Raw genomic sequence first — 6000 nt, 5'->3', positions numbered from 1 at the left:
GCCGGGGCAATCAGGAGAGTGTTTTCCCCATGCTGATGTGTGCTGATGTGAGCTCCGCGGGCCTGCAGGTCCTGATGGCCTCTCTCTGTCAGACTGGAGAGAAGGGGGGGGGGGGGGGGTAAGAGCACCAACCGACTTTGAACACCACCCAAAGGGGTTTAAAGGCATAAAAATGGACTGTAGGATACTGGACTTTATCCCCCTAAGATTCCCTTATTCCTCTACTGATCATTCCTTGCTCATCTCCCAAGATAGGAAGTGTCCCAGCCTGCGCTATCAGTGCGGCTGTCTTTTTTTGCTCAGATTTTCATGGTACCAACTCTACCAGGAAACAAAAAAGGTTTCTAAAAATAAACCACACACCTTTCAGCAGAAAAAAAAAAGTGAAGGAATGCATTCAAGCCTCTTAGGAGAAACTAGCCAAAACTGAAACAAAACCTGGAACAGTGAGGAGAAATGGGGGGAATTTTGGGCCCTGACTCAAAAGTGTTTGTGTAGGGTCTTCAAGATTTTGACAGCCACAGGATGTGTGTGGGCCATTGTTAGTCACTCCAGGTCCTACCTCAGTGCTACAGCTTCCTCCTCTCCCACCAAGCTCCATGCCACACACACACACACACACACACACACACACATTGGCATACATCGATCAAGACTCTCCACATCTTCTGTCACATCAGTAGTTATTTAAAAGAAAATTGGCCATTTTATTATTTTCATACTCATAATAATGATTTGTAATTACAGAAGGACACATAGGCCTGGTCATTTGAGATAGAATGGGCTGGTTTTACCACTTCCTTCAGACCTTTATACTGCATTTATGAATCAGTAGTCTACTTGAATGAGAGTAAATTGCAGAAGTGAATTTTGAGTGAAAATGAGACAGACAGACAGACATACTGTAATTGAGCCAAATTAATATTTAGAAGACAAGAAAGATGTTGAAAAAAACACAGGTAGAAGCGTTTAGATAAAAAAAAAAACAGCTATGGAACATGGCCAAATAGATAACAAACACATTTCCAAATTAGATGCCTGAAATATAATTTAGAAAAAAAACTTACAAACAATATTTTATATCTATTTAATTGTAAGCATATGTGTGAAATACTCAACTACAGTTTTAATGATTTTACATGAATAGGTGAAAGTCAGTGGGGTGTGTAAATTTTGTGCTTTGCCCAAACTGGTTGCAAAAGAAAACATGATAATATAAAGTGAGAAAGAAAGTATATAAAAAGAAAGTATAGGAAGTATGTAAGCTCGGACATTCATCCATTCAAAGAGGAGCAAGCAAAACTTTTCTGTAGGACTTTTTCTAGTATTGCATCTTAAGTTCTTCTGATGGCACTAAGTAAGTAAGTCTTGATTTGTAAAATGACTTATTGCCACAAACTATAATGTTATAGTTGCTAAATTCAATACCAGACATCAACGATATGTCAAAAATGTATGTTTGTGCGCGTGTGTGTGTGTGTGTGTGTGTGTGTGTGTGTGTGTGTGAGTGTGTGTGCTTACACATATATTTTATATGTGTGAATATACAGTATATACAGCCCAATATTATATCTAATAGAGTTCTAATACTGTAAAATGCAGAAGCTTCATTACAAATCATGACAGATTTGAACTACTGTAAAGAATTCAATAGATATTTTATATTTATGACATTTATGTTAAAAAATTATTGTTAAAATATTATAATACATCACTGCTGTCATGAACATCAACCTGATAGTATTTCCCAACTGCAGTAAACCCCTGACCCTACCAGTAACAACATGAACATCATCCAAAACGCCCCTGAATAGTCACAGACATAGTAAATCTTTTTTGTCTGTGCTGCCTGCCACACAACACATAAAATGTCTCCCTCAAAATGGGCTCTTTGTGTGGTCAAGTGAATATGGCCTGAAGAATGAACCGCAGCGCTGTGGCTCCTTTCCTGTTTCCCCTGTCTAAAAGGAGACTGGACTGAAACGGAGACTGGACCAGAAATGCCAGCCCGAGAAAAGACCAGCAATGAATTTCTAGCTTAATCTGATAGGTCACTGTGGCCAAATATCTGTGATTCCACACAAGGCTCACCATCCCACCACATCCTGAAGCAAATCCTAACATGCATTGTCATCACTTGACTAATCACATCTAATATGGTTAATGCAGCTGCACATCTGGAACAGTACAAACGAGGCTATCTGGCTGCTGTGAAAGACAAATTGTTAGGAGTAAAATTAAATCATTTAAATCCAGTGACACTGAAGGTACATCTTCACCTCACACTCTGACCTGTCTCTCTTGTTTTTTAGGCTTGTGTCATCCATCGCCTCGGCTCCTTGAAGAATCCTCCTCTCCTGTCTTGAGTTCCATCGTGGGAAACGTTTCACACTACAATAGCAGCAGTCGCCCGGGTTGCCATTGGGTGCCTTGCGTGGTGTTTTTGTTGGCCATGGGAGCTGTTTTTGGGAGTCAGACAGAGAACAGGCTAAGGGTCTTTTCCCCTCTGTACGGTCCCTGCTGCAGTGAGACCGAGGCTCAGCTCATCGATCACTCAGCGCTGGAGGGAGGACAGACTCGGTGGGTGGGATGGGAGGACATAACTCGGAGATGTATGGATATGTATGTGCTTTATGTACGTACAGTATGTGCTATACTGTACGTGCATGTTATGTAGATAAAGGGGATGCAATAAAACATGACAAAGGGGGAGATGTTGTGCGCAGGATAAGTAGATGTTTGACTTGGTGGGGGTCAAGGAGGAGTTCATTTGTCTGGGTGGAAAGTTAAGAGTTCTGAGCTGATAAAACATGTATAAACGTGTGCATGTTGGTACGCCCACGCCTGCACACAAGCAAGGTTGTGTGAACACACTAACACATTCACACACTCAGGCACATACAAACAGACACAGAGTGCATGCTCCTTTAGTGTGACTGAGTAAGAAGCTTGGCTCCGTTTAGTTCCTTCAGCAAGGACCGTTCAGCAAGAACAGAGTGAAACACACACACACACACACACACACACAAACTGAGGCCTGATGGATTACGGGTCTCTCCGCCATAGAGGCCTCTCAGCAGGGCTGGCAGACTGAACAGAGACCCCGTGCAGGCCGAGGGGTGAGCCAGAGGGACGAGTAAATACAAAGCTGATGGAGAGGGCCCCATTGTGGGACTGCCTAACCAGCAGTAGGGCCCAACCTGGAGATGATATGGAGCCAAGCAGATGACCCAGCAGCGGGGAACCTCTCAGATCATTAAAGGCTTCAGCATGGCCATTTGATCAGTGTTGAAACCACTGACTGAAAACACTGGACACAGCAAGTTGCTGTGTTCCCCCCCTCGTCTGAAAATCAATCTGTGTGTGGGTGGGAGACTGCTGTTTTCATTTCAAAAGTCATGTTGTATTCCTTTTTGAAAAGCCTCTCGCTTACAGTATAAAAGTATAGGGCACATGTGGACCAACCACATTATTATTGATGTCTGGCAATGTGGTTGCCCGATGATATTAATAGTTCATCCTCCTAATCATGGTGGTCAAATGCATTAGACTAATTAGATACTAGACCTAATTATAGAACATGGTAAACCACTGGCCATGATGTCTCTATGAGAGAAGGCCCTTCATAAAGACGTCAGTGATATCCAGGTTAAAGGTGATTAATGTAGAGGCGGCTGGAAAGGGTTAATTGGACATTGCAGTGTCGTCGGTGGCAAACCTCAGCGGTGTTAAAAACAGATCACTCACCCAGCATGTTCCCACCGCTGGACGTGGCGACACGTGTACCGCCATTAACTGAACATAAACGTGGTCTGTTCCCCCCACGCAAATCAGAACCACCTGCCCCCGGGCCTGAGAACCGCCCGCTCCTCTCTCCGGACCTCCTTGGAGAGAGAGAGCGCCTCTTGTTTGGACAAATGTCGGGGCCAGCTCCGGGGCTTTTACATGAAACAAAGAATGGAGCGGGGAATCTTCTCCTTCAGCGTACCCTCCTCCAACCCCGGCCATGTCTCCTCCCTTCTGAGCAGGCCCGATATTTTTTAATTACGCGCAGGAAACTCCTGTTACAAAGGACACTTTCTTAGTCAATCTGCAGGGAGGCTTTGAAGGGTTGTGGGGTCTCTCTCTCTCTCTCTCTCTCTCTCTCTCTCTCTCTCTGTCTCTCTCTTTCTCTTTCTCTCTCTCTCTCTCTCTACATCCTTCTCACCGAGTGTGTGTGTGTGTGTGTGTGTGTGTGTGTGTGTGTGTGTGTGTGTGTGTGTGTGTGTGGGCGGTAGGTGTATCGACTGACAAACTGTGGAGCATGCCACCCAGAGCCTCGGGTCACTGCTGACAGCCTGCTTTCTCAGAGCCAAGATGGCACCTGGTATCTGAATGCACCCCCCCCTTCCCTTCCTCAACCACTAAACCTTCAGCCCCCCCCTCACCACCCCCTGCCCTGACAAAACAAACCCCCCTCTAGCCTCAGCAACAAGTATCCTGCTTATTCCCCCTCAATACCCTCAACCCCCATTAGTTTAGTTCCTAACCTCCAACAGTCTCCTACACTAAGAGATCACTGACTTGGACAGCATGCCCCTAACCCCTGCTTCTCTCTTTCGCTTTCTCTCCCGCACTCTCTCATCCTCAGATATTATGTTATAATAGTTGTTAATATTAATCATATTTCATATAGCAGGGCAACGAGGTAGACATGTCAGCAAGCTTTTTTCACCCTCGGTTTCTTTGCTCCGGTGGTCTAACTGACAGGAACTCAGGCACTATTTGTTATCTTTAGGCCCAATAAGTCCATCTGGTTTTGGTTTGGCTCCTCGAGATCGCCCCTGGAGATGTGGATGGAGGGGACTTGGGGGTAGGGTGGGAGGGTGGGAGGGGGTTCTAGGCCAGGAGGCTTTTTCTCCTCTTAAATTGAATTTCTCACCATTCCAACCTGGGCCTTGGACCAGAGATAGAGCTAGCTTCCAACCCTCAGGCTCCCAAAAAGCTATGCAAAAAAAAAATCCCTGGAAGAAATCAGTATCACCTGTTTTGCCAAATGACTGCATGTTCAGAGTAATGGCTATTAACTAAATCAGATTCCCTCTGCCTATGTTTGCAATACAGGAATGTATGAACTCTCTCTGAACCATTCTCGACATGGAACCCTTTGTGTCTGATGAAATGAAGTGTGAAAATAAACAAATAGTAGACTAAACATGGCTGTCAGTTCTCCGTAGGAAATAAGGGAGGAAAGTACTGTAAATTGATGTTTGTGGTATTTCACTTTTGTCTACAAGTGTTCAAATCTTGTTTTTAAACAATGCACACTTCTCTTATTCTCAAAGTAGCAATGCAATAAAATAACCAGGGGAGAAATAATTTAAGAAGGGCCAACCTTTGTAGCAAAGGCCCATATGATGTCACTCTGTGGACAGTGCTACATGTGCAGTAGCCCACAGGAAAACATTCGCTCTTATGCAATGAAAGACAAGATGATATTCAACCTCCTTCATCAAGTGAGACATCTTCTGCCTGTTTCCCATTGTCCAGACAGCAACTAACCGGTGGAAGAGCCATACAACGTTTAATAAACAAAGGCCAGCCCAGAATAATTAATCCATGATGCTTGGACCAGTCACCATTCACACTTAAATATTGGAATATTTTTAATATTTATTGTGATATCATTGAGATCTGCAGGCCAATAAATACTTACCTGGGCTCAAGTGTTCAAGAACCGGGCTGATTATTATCTAATGATTATTTCTCCATGTGTGGCTCAATGCAGCTAATACAGAGGAGTAGAACTGAGTGCCAAATACCAAGACAGGTCCCTCCCAGGAATAGCTGGAATATGGACAGTTGCGTATCTACCTATATCTATCCCATATATTTTGGAATTTGAGGAAATGTGTTTTTATGGTATTCTCAGATTGTTTTTACTTGAGGAAGATAAACTCTGCAGATGAATATTGATCACAGAGTGTCCTGATGATGTTTCTACGGCCAGGTTACAGTCAC

Source organism: Centroberyx affinis, unplaced genomic scaffold (assembly GCF_046629955.1).
Source record: "Centroberyx affinis isolate AG114_WGS23_722 - 3 ecotype Tasmania unplaced genomic scaffold, CSIRO-AGI_Caff_v1 ptg003853l_1, whole genome shotgun sequence".
NCBI lineage: Eukaryota > Metazoa > Chordata > Actinopteri > Beryciformes > Berycidae > Centroberyx > Centroberyx affinis.
The sequence above is the reverse complement of the archived record's forward strand: the minus strand, read 5'-3'. Positions refer to the sequence as shown.